This window comes from Bubalus bubalis, chromosome 5 (genome assembly GCF_019923935.1).
Source record: "Bubalus bubalis isolate 160015118507 breed Murrah chromosome 5, NDDB_SH_1, whole genome shotgun sequence".
Classification (NCBI taxonomy): Eukaryota; Metazoa; Chordata; class Mammalia; order Artiodactyla; family Bovidae; genus Bubalus; species Bubalus bubalis.
Window position 1 is genome coordinate 64,164,213 of NC_059161.1, and position 16,752 is coordinate 64,180,964.

Below are 16,752 nucleotides of genomic sequence, written 5' to 3' on the forward strand. Positions count from 1 at the left end.
AACTATACAAAGTCATATAAACTCCTTCCAGAACCAAGAGAGAGAGTATTCTTATCATCTCTCCAAATAATCTCACAAGTTTATAAACAAACTCCTTTCCCACCCACATCCTTTGGCAAACAATGATCTGTTTTCAGTCCTTAGATTTTTGCCTTTTGCCGAAGGTCATGTAAATAATTATATGTCTCGTATGATTGGTTTCCTAAACTTTGCATAATGCTTTTAAGATGTCCCCCATATACACTTTTTACATTTTTTTTAATGCATGAGTATTTCATTCCTTTACACTGCTGAATTGTATTCTATTAAGTAAATACACATTTTGTTGATTCATAAGTTGATGGATATTTTGTTTTTAGATTTTGACAATTATGAATAATTAATGTGCAGGCTTTCATGTAGGCATACGTCTTTTTTTTGTCTCTCTTGGGCAAATACTTAGGAGTATTGAATTGCTGAACCACATGATAAAACTATGCTTAACATTTTAAGAAAGTGTCAAACCGTTTTCCAAAGAGGATGTTCTTTTTGCACTGACTCCAGATGCTTCAAAATGTCCCGATAATTAGCATTTACAGTTTGTTTCCCTTTCTTTTCCTTTCTTTTTTCCTTTGCCTTTCTTCCTCCCTCTCTCTTCCCTTCCTTCCTTTCTTTCTTTTCTGCTATTTTCCTGAGTATGTTTTGGTAACTCACAGTGGATTTAATCTTTATTTCCCTAATAAAACATCTTTTCATATGCTTATTTGCCATTCCTACTAATAAATGTTTTATTCGTATACACTTGGGTTTAAATCTCAAGTCTGCCTCTTTAAGGAAAAAATTAACTTGCCCAGTTTATTTATTCACATCAAATGAAATAAAATGCTTTTATGAGAATTAAGTAGGTTCACACATTAAATACACATATACAACACAAACAATAAATATCGTTTTCCTTCCTCTTACTCAAGGTTTAATCTTTTCCTGTCTGTGTTCAGAGGTACCACTTTCTGGAGGGATAAATCACAAGTACCCCCAGACTGTCCTAACTGCCACTTCCAACCTCTCTTTCCTGTGTTCACCTTATAGGCTACTCATTTTCCTCAAAACTTCTTTTTTATGCCAATGCTCTGTTGAAAAACTTTCAACACCTCCTCATCGCCTATGGAAAAAAAAATGTATGATTTAAGCTTGTTCTTAATTTTCTTCAGAGTCTTTCCTAATTGGCTGTCTTCAATCTTCTTTCAGATTAATCATATTTGTCTAAGGTAGTAAGTAGATTTTTTTTTAATTTTTTTTTTTCCCAAGTAATGTATTTGCCTTTTCCTTTCTGTATTTGTCCTGGTTCTCTCTCCTTTAATTTACATGCAAGTTTTTTCACATCTCTCAATCTCATCAATTTTTAAGTATCATGAGGACAGAAACTGTGACATCCTGTTAACCATTAAGTTTTTCCCTGGAACTTTGAGTAGAGTGTGATATGCTTATTAGATATTTGTTAAATGAAAGAAGGAAGGAATATACTCTCCTGACATCTGTTATTGACCTCCTATTTTATTTCAAAGCAGCTTATTTTTCTCTGACTTCTAATATCATTTTTCCCTTTAACTCTCATGTACAGTAAAGCTTTTTAAAAAAGATTTTAAAATAATATTAGGCTTTAAAAATAACAGAGATCAACAATAACGTTCCATAAGTATGTATGTCCATGCTATATTTCCCCTACTTGATTGAAGTTGTTTGAGAATAAGAACAATTTATTTTTCTAAATTTCCCGTGCCACTGAAGAAAATGAAATGCAGACAATGATATAGATGGTCTTTCTTATTATTGAGAAATGATAATATTAAGCAAATGGCTTACAGACCATAAGGCTATGGACTGATTTGGATATATAACACATTATTGACGTCTAAGCAAAAGAAAAAAAACAGGGATATAATCATTGAATAGATAACTCTTCCTACTAGACACAGAAGATGTGAGAATAAGGAAAGGTTGGAAAAAATAAACTAGAGAAGCTTTCGAGTAAGGATATGTATGATATGGAAACAAGATTTTCTTGAAAATTTTCTTTCTCATGTTCATGCAATCTCTTTTCTTAAAAAAAAAAAACTGTATTGCTATTTAGATTAAACTACACAATATACTTAAAACTAGATTTCAGGTAGTTGTTTAATAGATGACATAGATTAATTTCTCTCCCTTCACATTTTATGTGTATTCTGATTTCTTGCCCCTCATAAAGTTAATGTGCAAGATACCATTTTAATGAGCTGACCAGAGGGAATAAAGGTTAAAAATTCCTTTATCCAAAAGGCTATTAAAGTAGGAGCAGCTGATCTGGAATATATGCAGCCCAGGGATTATATTCAATTCATTTCTACTTGACTGTGCTTTGAAAATGACTGCTATGTTGACCTTCCCTCCAAACCTAATGACAGTTTACCTGTTCTAGGAGTCTCTCAGATTGATGTACTTGGTGTCTCCAGGGTCTGCCGAATGTTCTGTTAAAAGCATATCACCAGTGAACTTACTTTGATTGAGACTGCCACAGTACATAGGGCCTTCAATGATTTTTAGATTATTAAAGGTATTTTATATAATTATGAACATTATGCTTGACCCTAGGATTATAGAGAATTTCAGATGTGTAGTTCAACCATTGTAAAATAAGTGCAATTATTTTTTCAGCTCTCAAACCCACTCAGCATGCTTTCAGGGACAAATCCTGGACAAACTCACATGGAATTGCTTTCATTTTATGTATTATACCATGTTTATGTGGCTGAAATATTCCACAGAATGCTATGGTTAGGTAATTCAACCTACTTGGAAACCTACTATGTTTATAAGGTAGGGAAACATTATAAAATGAGAAGTAGACACTATTTGAGTCAGGACAGACACTGTCTGGCCTGCCACACTTGCTGTCCTCATTCTGACCCTGATGATCTAAAAATGGGACATACCAATGCAAAGCAGTTCATGGAATGAGTCCATAGGATAGTATAGGAGCTCTTCAGCTTACTGGCTATGCAATCCTAATCAAATTGGGTTGAAGTAGTGATTAAATTAAATTAGATTATCCGTGTAAAGTGCCTATACATAACAAACACTTAAAGTTTATTAGTTATATTAATTGTAACATCCTATCAACTACAGAACAGTGTATAAGGGGAAGACAACTGGATTGAAACTGAAATGCTGTAAACCATGAGTCCAACTCTGGCTTTAACATTAACTTTTTCAGACATCCTTTGAGAAAGCAAAGGAAGCTTTCTGGACAGTTTATGTAAATTGTTAGAAGTATAAGCTGTTGTCATTTAGCCTAAACTGAAATTTTCTCTTTCATATATCTCCCTACTTATAGTCACCATTCATATTTACAGATCAGGAGTCATGAACTACTTTTCTCAAAAGAAAGGAGATTAACCATTGTGTGTGTATATATATATATATATATATATATATATATATATATATATAATTTCTATTTCTACCATTTTATTTGTTTTCATGATTAGAATAAGAAGAAAGTCTAATTTTATTAAACATCCATTAAATCTTACCTTTAAAAAAAGAGTTTAAGTGTTACCTTGTAATGTGGAATCATCTTGAACTCTTAGACTTGCCTGTGCTTAAAAATGAGTCTTGTGACTTCAGTTTTCTTGAAGAAAGACTCTCCAATATCTGGAAAGGAAGAGGGCTGAGTGGTAGTATTCAGGGGCTATACTCAAAACTCAGTCTTGATTGCTATTTGCACAAAGCAGTTCACTGTCTTCTGTATTCTCTACACATTTCTTTCCTTCAAAACATTTATATTTCTATTATTTGAATCAGGTCCTAATCCATATAATTTTCTTAGGTAACTTTTTTATTGTACAAGATCAAGAAGCAAGAAAAAAATATCCTGAGTAAATAATGATTCCTGGTACCATTTTGCTCTAAATCTGCAAACAACTACTTAAATATTAATTCTTGGACTTCTGTGTTAGGTGAGGCACTAATTCTCTGCTAATGAGCATAAGCATTCTTAAATAAATAAACTTTCATAACATTAAACTTTAAAAATATGAAATTACTATGCTATCACCAATAAATAATGCTGCATTATAATTCTGAAGTTCCATGTGGTAAATACACCTCTGGGGACTGAGGGAATAGACAGGAGTAAAGAATATGCAGAGCTCACTATGATCCCAGAAACATTCTTCTGTCTATAAAACACCATGAGCAGGAATGAGAACCAGACTCTTGAACTTTATGTGTTCCTTGCTACACTGTCCCTCCTGAAGCAAGAATGAAGTAGGGACAACAGAGTGCTTACACACGGCTCCAGTGACAAACAGCCACAAACACCCCAGAGATCTGCCTAAGAAACAATCAGGACACAACCCCTCACCACTTCCATCTCTCTTATATCAGTGACCACATGAAATCCCAGAGTCCCCAGATGTCACTCATTACCCACATCTTCCATCCCTACATAGTTCTGTACATTCCCTAATCTCAATCCCCATGTACCCTTTCCCAGCTCTAAACATTGACTGTCAATGTGACTAAAGGATGCTCCATCTTGAGCCTCTTCTACTTCTCAGCGTCTATGTCTGATTCATGTATGTATTTCCCTTGAGAGCACTGCTTTGGCTGAAGGTCTCTCCAGGGGTTGCATTTTGTTTCTTCTACACTAGTCTTAAATTGGGTTTGTGATGAGAGAGCAACATTCCTAACTCCTCACTGCCAATTCCAGATCATGTTAGCCACACTGATCTTTCATAACAAACAGTACTGAAGTACCTATCATGAGACCACACCAGCTGTTTTCAGTAAATTATCTCAAAGGATGTGATATCTGTGACACTATAAATGTGGCAAACCATCAAGCCACATTCTTTAAATGGTATTTTCTTCTGGTTGAAAACATGGTTCTCAGTTCAATTTTCACTAGAGTGAAGTCCCTGGACAAGTAGTTTCCATGGATAAGTGCCAGTTCATAAATGGTTTATCATATGTCTGTAATTTAATATAAGATACATAAGCAAGTACTTAGTCTCAGGGGAATTAACCTAGCAGTGTGCCTTAACCTAACAGAAGTTGACTGTGCTCAACTGCAACAAAGAGGCCTACTCCTGGGTAATGGGCTGTCAAACTGCCATGGAGAGTGGCAAGACTGATTTCAGCCTAGGAGAGCCAAGAGAAAATGTTGTTGGGTTGGTATTGAAATATTGAGAGGCTGGCTCACACTGGAAAGAAAATACAGTATGTTATAATTCTTTATATGTTTTATAATTAGGATAAAATGATGAACATGATGTGTAGTAAAAGCAAACCAGTAATCTGCAAATAGAAGAAAATATTCATTTGTAGAGGCCTTTCTCTCTCTCTCTTTCTATATATATATATATACATATATATTTATATATATGTATATATATTTTTCTTTATATATAAAGATGATACAAACAGTGGACTAAACACTAAGTTAAAGGAATAAATTAGAAAGTATACTACAAAGTTAAAAGGGTTAAATGTAAAACATAAATTCAGCTGAAGTGTACATGAAATGAGCATGTAAATCTATCACTGATTCAGGACCAACAGATCAAATTCCTCCATATCGCCTTCCTTGGGCTGCAATTTGTGGTTGCATTTCATGTTTTGGGGCCAAGTATCTTAAAAATTTGGACTGTTCATTTTCAAAGTGTACAATAATTTCAATATTTACTCTCTTGAAAATAGCAAATATACTACAATGTGATATTTGCTTTCTTTATACTAAATTAAAACAAAATAGCTGTTAACAATAGTTTTAAAACATCCATGGTAATTGTTATGGTATTGTCACTGCGAGGATTTCAGCTTTGGATAAGCCCATGAAAAGAAATGGACCAAACCCTTGATCTCCCAGGTCAGAAATGCCTAGCAATCTATAGTACTCATACGTGCACTTGCAAATAAAGGTGTTTAATTACATCATAAATGGAAAATTTAAAACTGCAAAGGTAATAGGAAGCTTACCCAAATGTATAACTTTATAATTCTCATCAGAGGGGAAAAGTAGGTTTATATTTCAAACCTGGCACAAACACAGGATTTTAGCTTGTTTAAGACTTTTTCAGGTTATCTCCTTTACTTTTATGTTCAATCTGAAAATGCATTTTGCTTATTTGTCTAATTAACTGAATTTCTAAAAACTCCTAAGGATTTGAGTATTTCACCCAAAAGAAAATTTCACAGGATATAAAGGACTTTACATAACTGCTTATCTGTTAATAAAGGTGGAGTAAAATTCATACATTTTATAGCTAAACAGAAGTTCAACCACATGGCTCTAAGTTTGCTTTTTCATATAGTTTTACTCCTGAGAAAGTTGGTAGTTTGAATGAAAGTAATAATCAAAGATAATTCTTCTACAGAATATGTATCACCACACTATCTATCCCAACCCAGTCTCATCTCTTTCTTGGACTATTCCTATGTACCCTAAATGAAAATGGTTCCCCTGTTTTTATGTTTGCCTCAAATCGATAATTCCCCAAATGTTCTTATTGAAAATGACAGATTCTGTCACTCCAGTCACAAATCCCTTCAAAGGTTTCCTATTTCACTAAAAAAATGGAAAAAAAAAAGAAAGAAAGAAAGAAAGAAAACAAAACAAAACTACTCTCATCAAAAGATTTCCCCGTTCTACATATGCTTTCCAGTTGCCTCTCTGATACCATCTTCTACTCACCCTGTTCTCTTTGCTTGACTCCAACGGTACCTCTCCCTTGTAAGTCCTCAATCCCACTACTGATACCTCTCCAAGCCTTGGAGTGCTGGTTTCTATGTCCAGACTGATCATATGTAGTACCTACAAGCCTTGTCTTCTCTTTTTATTTGGGCCTCAGCTTAAGCCCTCAAATATCAAAAGAGGATCCTTTATAAAAGAGCACCTCCTACTCTCCATTTGCTTTTTATTTTATCCTATATACAACTACCTGCATTCAAAGCTTTTTATTTAATTAATTTTTTATGGAAGGATAATTGTTTTATAGAATTTTGTTGTTTTCTGTCAAACCTCAATATGAATCAGCCATTGGTATATATATATCCCCTCCCTTTTGAACCTCTATCCCATCTTCCTCCCCATCCCACCACTCTCAGTTTACACAGAACTCCTGTTTGAGTTTCCTGAGCCATATAGCAAATTCCTGTTGGCTATCTACTTTACATATAGTAATGTAAGTTTCCATGTTACTCTTTCCATACATCTCACCCTCTCCTCCCCTCTCCCCATGTCCATAAGTCTATTCTCTATGTCTGTCTATCCATCGTAGCCCCACACATAAGTATAAATTCCTCAGTACCATTTATCTAGATTCCATATATATGCATTAGAATATGATATTTATCTTTCTCTTTCTGACTCACTTCACTCTATAATAGGTTCTAGGTCCATCCACCTCATTAGAACTGACTCAAATGCGTTCCTTTTAATGGCTGAGTAATATTCTATTGCATATATGTACCACAACTTCTTCATCCATTCATCTGTCAATGGACATTTAGGTTGCTTCCATGTTCTACCTATTGTAAATAGTGCTGCAATGAACAATGGGATACATGTGGCTTTTTCAATTTTGGTTTCCTCAGGGTATTCTTAGGGTCGGGATTGATGGGTCACTTGGTGGCTTTATTCCTAGTTTTTTTAAGGAATCTCCATAACGTCTTCCATAGTGGCTGTATCAATTTACAGCTGTATCACCGGCAGTGCAAGAGTGTTCCCTTTTCTCCACATCCTGTCCAGGATTTATTGTTTATAGACTTTTTGATGATGCCATTCTGACCAGTGTGAGGTGATATTTCATTGTAGTTTTGATTTGCATTTCTCTAATAATGAGCAATGTTAAGCATCTTTTCATGTGTTTGCCATCTGTATGTCTTTGGAGAAATGTCTGTTTAGGTCTTTTTTCCACTTTTTCATTGGGCTCTTTGTTTTTCAGGTATTGAGTTGTATGAGCTGCTTGTATATTTTGGAAATTAATCCTTTGTCAGTTGTTTCATTTGCTAGTATTTTCTCCAATTCTGAGGGTTGCCTTTTCACCTTACTTATAGTTTCCTTTGCTTTGCAAAAGCTTTTATGTTTAATCAGGTCCCACTTGTTTACTTTTGTTTTTACTTCCATTACTCTAAGAGGGGGTCATAGAGGATCTTGCTTTGATTTATGTCATCAAGTGTTCTGCCTATCTTTTCCTTTAAGAGTTTTATAGTTTCTGGTCTTACATTTAGGTCTTTAATCCTAAATGTAATGTAATGTAAATCAAAAACATAAAATTTGAGTTTATCTTTGTGTACAGTGTTAGGAAATGTTCTAATTTCATTCTTTTACATGTAGCTGTCCAGTTTTCCCAGTACCATTAACTAAAGAGGCTGTCTTTGCTCTATTGTATATTCTTTCCTCTTTTGTCAAAAATAAGGTATTCATAGGTGCATGGGTTTATTTCTGGGCTTTCTATCTTGTTCCATTGGCCTATATTTCTATTTTTGTTCCAGTACCATACTATCTTGATGATTGTAGCTTTGTAGTATCATCTGAAGTCAGAAAGGTTGATTCCTCCAGCTCCATTCTTCTTTCTCAAGACTGCTTTGGCTATTTTGGGTCTTTTGTGTTTCCATATGAATTGTGAAATTTTTTGTTGTAATTCTGTGAAAAATGTCATTGGTAATTTGATAGGGATTGCACTGAATCTGTAGATTGCATTTGGCAGTATAGTCATTTTCACAATATTGACTCTTCCTACCCAGGAACATGGAATATCTCTCATCTGTTTATGTCATTTTTTATTTATTTCATTAGTGTCTTATAATTTTCTGTGTACAGTTCTTCTGTCTCCTTAGGTGAGTTTATTCCTAGATATTTAATTTTTTTTAATTGCAATGGTGAATGGGATTGATTCCTTAATTTCTCTTTCTGATTTTTCATTGTTAGTATATAGAATTGCAAGTGATTTCTGTGTATTGATTTTGTATCCTGCAACTTTGTTAAATTCACTGATTAGCTCAAGTAATTTTCTGATGCTATCTTTAGGGTTTTCTATATACAGTATCATGTCATCTGCAAACAGTGAGAGCTTTACTTCTCCTTTTCTGATCTGGGTTTATTTTATTTTTCTTCTCTAATTGCTGTAGCTAGGACTTCCAGAACTTTTATTTTTTTCTGTCTTCTTCCACCATAAGTCTTGAAGGCTTATGGCTTCAAGAAGGCTTGAAGGCTTCTTGTCTTCAAGCAAGAAGGCTTACATTATCTTATAATAAGGTATACTTAAATAATGATAACAATCCTTATTTTCTTCAGATAATATGATTTCCAGGCTTCCCAGGTGGCACTAGAGGTAAAGAACCCACCTGCCAATGAGGAAGACATAAGAGACACAGGTTTGGTCCTTGGGTCAGGAAGATCCCCTGGAGAAGGGCATGGTAACCCAATCCAGTATTCTTGCCTGGAGAATTCTTGCCATGGGCAGAGGAGCCTGACAGGCTACAGTCCATAGGGTCACAAAGAGTCAGAAACGACTGAAGTGACACACACACACACAGCATGATATGATTACCAAATATAAAAATGCAAATCACAAAAAAAATTTTTCAAAACCACATATTATATATTCCCTTCCTCTCTCTGTATTGATGTTTCATCTATTTCATATTTATCAAAATTTTACAAATTTTTTGCTACCCAAGTTAGCTAATGGGAAAGGTTTAAGTTTGTGGTGTTTAGATGATCTTATTTTCACTTCTGAATTTTATCAATAATAGCTGTGTGACAATGTCCACATTATAGTTTCAAACTCTCACTTCCTCAACTGTGAAACAGTAATATATTCTAAAATTTCCTCAGCATAGGGTTCTAAGTACTGAGGATCAGTTGGGATAATCCATGTCAAGTGCTCAGTATTTTTATCTGGCACAAAAAAGTCGTAAAAAATGTTAACATTTGAATTGTTGTTGTTTTTCTGTTGTAAAGTTTTCTGTGACTCTTTACGACCCAAGAACTGTAGCACGTCAGGCTTCCCTGTCCTTCACTATTTCCCCGAGTTTGCTCAAACTGAGTCCATTTGAAGTCACTGCACTAAATAAATTGATTTATTTATGGATTATGCAGAGAAAAATTTTAAAATCTTTACCCAATGCTTGTGTCATCATCTTAATATTATGTCCATTATCATTCTCAATGTTTCTTTCATAATTTATCATGAATTATCTCACAAAAGTTTGAAGCAAAGGTAGTTTTAATTTCTGGCAGATAACATTAAAAGTCATGCAAAAGTTCAAATAATCACTTGTATATGTATATTTTGCTTGCGGAGCAAATTATGCAAGTATATATGATCATTTTAAAATAATCTGTTTAAAGTACAAATATTACTATTTTGAACATAAAAGTTTTCTTATTTAAACTGTTCTCAAAACTTTCAAAGAAAAATTGTCCTTCCAGTTTCAGTCTGCTCCTTTATCTACTCATTGAACACTTAACACTTAAGTAAAATCTGAAGTATGTGAAATGCTATTACAAATAATACATGACACTCCTTTTTAAATGACATTTCATAGCTATGTCAAAAGGTGAAGACAATGATATATAAACAGACTGACATGAAACTTCTTCTCAACTGTAATGACATCAAATACATTTAGAAAATTATAAAAGGTAAGGAAGAAAATAGCTCTGTAATTGATTTGAATGTTTAAAAACTGTAAGGATGTCTTGAGATAATGATTTGCTGAAACCTGGAAATAAAAAGAAATATTTTTGAAATACTATGATGAAAAAGAAAAACATGATTGCTACTCATTGAAAGGAGAGAGAAATGAAGACTCATATACAAGTGAAGTGAAGTGGATACTTCTTTTCACTTTTAGAAAAACGTTGAATTTTTCATAGGGCTGAAAGTAATGTTCATTACAATGTATTTTCCACCAACAAATGAAAAGCCTGAAATCAATGGTACACTAAAACATAGATGTACTGAGCTGTATTCACCTAACAAATGATTCTCTGAATTCTTACATCATTCAGTTCAGTTCAGTTCAGTTGCTCAGTCATGTCTGACTCTTTGAAACCCCATGAACCGCAGCACGTGAGGCTTCCCTGTCCATCACCAACTGCCAGAGTCCACCCAAACCAATGTCCATTGAGTCAGTGATGCCATCCAACCATCTCATCCTCTGTTGTCCCCTTCTCCTCCTGCCCTCAATCTTTCTCAGCATCTGGGTCTTTTCAAATGAGTCAGCTCTTTGCATCAGGTGGCCAAAATATTGGCATTTCAGCTTCAACATCAGTCCTTCCAATGAACACCCAGGACTGAACTCCTTTAGGATGGACTGGTTGGATCTCCTTGCAGTCCAAGGGACTTAGTTCTGTGCTTTTTTGACATCTATTCTTTTTATTATTCTTTGTAATGTTGAAAGCAGCAACTGACATATTTCAATGTGCCTCAAAATCTATAAAGAAAATTTATTTTCCAAAACTCTCTTACCAAAAAAAAGCTAACATATTTGTAACATATCTAACATTTTTTAGAGTCAAGAAAAGACTTTGTGGCCCACCAATCCTTTTATCATTAGGAAGAAATAATTTCTTAACATGAATTTTCATTGAATTTATTAAAATAAGTATTTTTGATATAGCTTCTCTGTCCATGTAATTCTCTAGCAAGAATACTGGAGTGGGTAGCCATTCCCTTCTCCAGGGGAACTTCCTGACCTAGGGATCGAACTCAGGTCTTCTGTATTGCAGGCGGATTCTTTACCATCTGAGCCACTAGGGAAGCCAATTAACTATAACTTTTTACATATATAAATGAAAAGAATTATATAAAATACTGGTTAATGATCATGGCTTGAATACAAACTCTTCCACATCACTATTATTATCTGCAGCGGTCTTGAATACTATACATTAATCTGTTTACTTCTCAAGTTTTATGACTTCCTTTGGCTTTCTAAAACTTCTATTGAATAAAGTAGATGACAGTTTTCTGTGTGATTTTTCTCTTCATCACTTATTCTGAGAATAAGTTAATCAAAATTGTTTTAAAGACCCTGTCTAATAACTACAATATACTGGTAACTCGTCTATTTCTGTTTTCTGCTCCGCCAGGCTCAAGGACTACCATGTAGATGAAATCAGATAACTGAATGAAAGTATTTTGAATAGAATAAGGTCTGATGTACTTTATAAAGGTTCAGAAATGAGTTCCTGGGTTTACCTGACTTAGTTATTTAAAAGCATCTGTTAAGAGCTCTTCTTTTGTCATTTGGTCCTGTTTATTAGCTGGCTTGTTTATTCTTTACTGAATGACTAGCATATTTTAAAAATGTGAAGGTCTTAATGACTGCATATTCCTACAGAGAGGAATGAACAGTTTTCCACAGGTAATTATGGTAGTTTAAGATTTCTCTTCCCTAAATAGTGATTGAATTGATTTATGTGAAACTTTAGTTTTGAACAGGGCTGGATTATTTGACTTTAATTCTAACGAACAGCTTTTCTGGAGTTTTAGTCAAAGTCAAAGAAATTTGCTGGGGGCACTCCTCCTTGGACATTTTTAAAGTCTGTGTTCTCAACTAATGAGACTGCCAAAACTTCTGTGTGACTAGTATCATAACTGCCACATTCTACTTGGAATCAAAGTCTCTCAGTTGCCAAGCTGAATGTGGGGCTTATTCCTCCATAGGTCTCTTTTCTCTTTGAATTTGATCACTCCTATCTTTACCCTCTTGGTAGACCTTCACTGCCAATCTTATCTCTTCAACCATGTGACACTTCTGCAACACCTATGCTTTTACATTCCCTTTGACCTCGATGCTTGGGTTTCTAAATGGTAAATATCTCTGGTATTACAGGCAGCTATAGATGCTGGGCTAACCTCAGTGTATCCATAAACATATTTGTATGATTGTCAAGAAAAGAAGAAGTAAGATGATTTTCTGTCAGACTAAATTTATTGATGTTAATGCATACACCAACAATTTTTAGCTACCTTTGGCTTCTGGGACCCAATGATGGACATTATTTTAAAAGGTAACTAGAGATTCCTTTTAATAATATCCAGAAAAAAGTAATGCTGGAGTAAATTCATTATCAACAGGCTGCCTACCCACTACATAATCATATCATCAGCAGAGCTTCCATTGTTGCCTTCATCAAATTCTTGAGAAATTCAAAGATGTAATAATGTTTTCAGGTATCATTGTTTAAAAAAAAATATGCTGGAAAAAGATAATGAAGATAAAGTTTGCTCCATGACTGTTAAAACATTGAGGTAACCGAGACCAAGAAGTGATACACAGCTGGCACAGATTAAGTGAATAAAGACTTCAAACCAGGCAGCTGGGTGATATGATAAAGAGAAAGTTCTGAGCACAGGGATATTTTTACATGCGTGAACTGAGTTTGTAGTCTCTAAAACCAAAGTAGATTTCTTTTCTGGTACTGTTTTCTGCAATAAACAAGACAGCTCAGTGTGACTTTTCAAATACCAATTTGTTGCTTGTTCATTACATTCCAGCTCCTGGTCCAGGGTAGGATAAAGATTACCACTTTATCACTTAATCACAAGGATAAGAGGGTTATCCCAATATACTCAAACAGAGAGAGAAATGTTTACAAAGATAAATAGTGCAAATCTCAGAGAAATATATGAATAATCCTCATTAAGGAAGATGTATTTTTCTAAATGCAACATATACAAACCTGAACCTTCTACTCAGAATATATACATCTCAGAATAATGATATATTATGATTCTCTAATATAATGAAAACTTGTGTGTGTATACAAAGAGTCAGCACCAACAAAATATCTTTTTCTGTGAAGAAAATTGGAAATTCTTAATAGTCACATTTATTATACTCAGTAGTAGTTTGAAGTTCAAATTTGTCTTTATCACAGGTCAGGTGAAGTTCTGGGGACCAATTCCATCCCCAGCCATTTCTGCAGGTCAAAGGCTAGAGCTCAAGTCTTCTATTACTCTGGCAGGACTGTCTCTGATATCCACTCCAAGAGCTATGGAGACGGCCTACATTGTTTTGTCATTACTAGTAAATCTCTGTGCAGATGTCTCAAAATGTGCAGGCTTTCAGTTGTTCCTGGGTGATTCTAATGTTAACTGTACTTGATAGCAAAAGAACTAGAGCAAAAAACAAGAATAGGAGTTGAAAACATCCTAAGGTCACACCTAAGGACATTTACCATTCTTTAAGATAGAAGATTTTAGCTCAGCAAAGGATACAATCTAGGATAAACTGGTAAAATGTGAAAAATAACCCTGAGGAAAGGAATGCAAAGAGGATCTCAAAAACCAGAGGTTGGTCAAATATGTGGAATGTTGATAAGGAAACCAATAAAGGGTAAATTGAAAAATGCCAATTTGATTTAATGACCTGAGTAAGGTCACTTTGGTAAAGTGGCAGAGAAAAACAAAACAAAAAGAAATAATTTTAAAAAGCAGTAGGGGGCAATGGAGAGAAAATATTAGTTATTCACTGAGTATTTATTGAAGAGAAGTTAAAGTCATATACAAAAATATTTCTTTGAAAACCTAAACCTGTATACTAAAATGCGTCTATTTTTTTCAAATGTTCCTCTAATTTCAAAATGTCTTCCATCATTTGTCTAAAACTTCTCATACATATCAATAACATAATTTGTTACAATCAGAAAATTGTTACTATGTCCTAAGCATAATAGTTGCAGATGTAGCTGAAAGATGATAGCAAATGTTTATTGTAGTCTATTATAATTTACTTCAAAAAAACTGGCATCTGTTTTATGTAGCCAAAATGTTTCATGAAATATCCATCAATTTTGTTTTCTACCAACCATTTCACTAAACACAAAGAGAAAAACACATTATAGTGTTCTAAAAGGAAGTCAAGGAAATGGGAACTGGAGTGACAAAGACTATATGAGCATGATGCAAGTAAATAGCCAAGACTAGGAAAAAGAAAGTCAAAACCTTTCAATTTACACCAAATATTGTGTCAACCTTTTCTTTACTATGCAACTCTGCAGGAGCTTTGATATCAAGAAAGTTATTATGAGAATATTCAAAGTAAAAATTTAGTCTGCTAAATACAGGTTAAAAATTGAAATTAAGCATACTCACGGATACATATTTTTAAACATAACCATTTGAAATACATACTCATCAGAACTAATTCATCTAACTCCAATCACATCTTATTTTAAGTTCAGAAGCACTGGTAATTTTTGCCTTTATTATGAGGAAAGAACAATCACATTAGCGAGCCTTGTCATTCTCCCAGTAATGAATTTAATACGGCATTTGGGAAAGTGCATTGCTGTGACTAGAATAGCAATGTTGATTTTACATTTTAGAATAAGCTTCAAAACACATACAGTGAGAACAGCTTCATACAGGGATTTATTTTTCCTCCCATTTCAATTTGAATGTGAGTTAAATTTTAAATTACAGTAATTGTGAACTGTTTTCATGTTACTATAAAGTTTCAAATTGTGGGCTAAGTCTTATTCTGGAAGCAGAATCTCATCAATAGAAAATGATTTTCAAAACTGCTATTATTGATTTTTAGTCCAAGATATTTCCTTTATATTCAGGGCAAATGCCAATGGCTACGCATTGAATCAAAAGTATTAAAACGAACACAATTACCATTCTCCAATCACAATGTGCTAAAGAAAAAGCTCTGCTAGTCCAACCTTTTTAAGGGATTATATCTAGTTTTAGAATTGAAACTTGTACAGATCTGTGCTTTTGAAGGATATTTTCAAGAAAACAAAAAGGATGGCTATTCTAACACAGTTTATTCCTAATCAGTATTATTCATCTGTATTTTTCATCTTACCGTTCTTTCTTGAAACTCTCATTTCATAAAACAAAAATGACACTAAGTATAGTTAAAGCAAAAATTGCAGTTAAACAGGTAAAGGAAGATTGTTTTGGAGGCTCTTGCAACATACTAGAGAGAACGTAACACTGTCTGAACACAACTCCTCAAAAAAAAAAAAAAAAAGACAGGAGAATTTTTAAGAGTGGAGTTCAAGGAATCTTAGGCCATTTGTGTTTGCTTATTGGTCTGTTTTGTGATGGGAGGTATGATATAGTTCTATAATTCTGAGCAGAATGCACAGTGAGGTTAGGCTCCCAACTCTCCCACAGAGACTAGGATGCAGGCAGGGATGGTAGCATCCTTGACGATTACACTCCAAGTCCTAGACGGAGACAGTCATGGGCTGAAAAACTGGTAAGACACTTTTTAAAAAGATTTGTATCTCAAAGAGTCAGAGAAGTGTTCAAGTTCACAAGTTTTCTAAGGTAAATGTTCCAGGATAAGAGAGCTGAGGAACCTCTGTGGTTAGGCTACATGGATTTCACAAGGGCCAGAGTAGGAGTGAGGTCATGAGCCAAGAGGCAGGAAGAAGTCTGTCTGAAGTTTGGCCAAGCTTAGAGAAATAGTAAGGCTATGTTGGTCAGCATTTTATATATATATATATATATATCTATATATATATATATCTTTAAGATTATCTTTCCATGTGGTTTTAGTTCTTACTGTTCAGTTGTTCAGTCGTGTCAGACTCTGTGACCCCTTGAAATTACAGGGCAATGCCGGATTGCCCTGTAATTTTAAGTTCATGGTAAATTGAAAGGACAGAGATTTCCCACATATCCCTGCCGCTCACATACACGCAGCACCCCTTGTTAAAAACACCCCCTACTAGAATGTACATGTGTTATAATT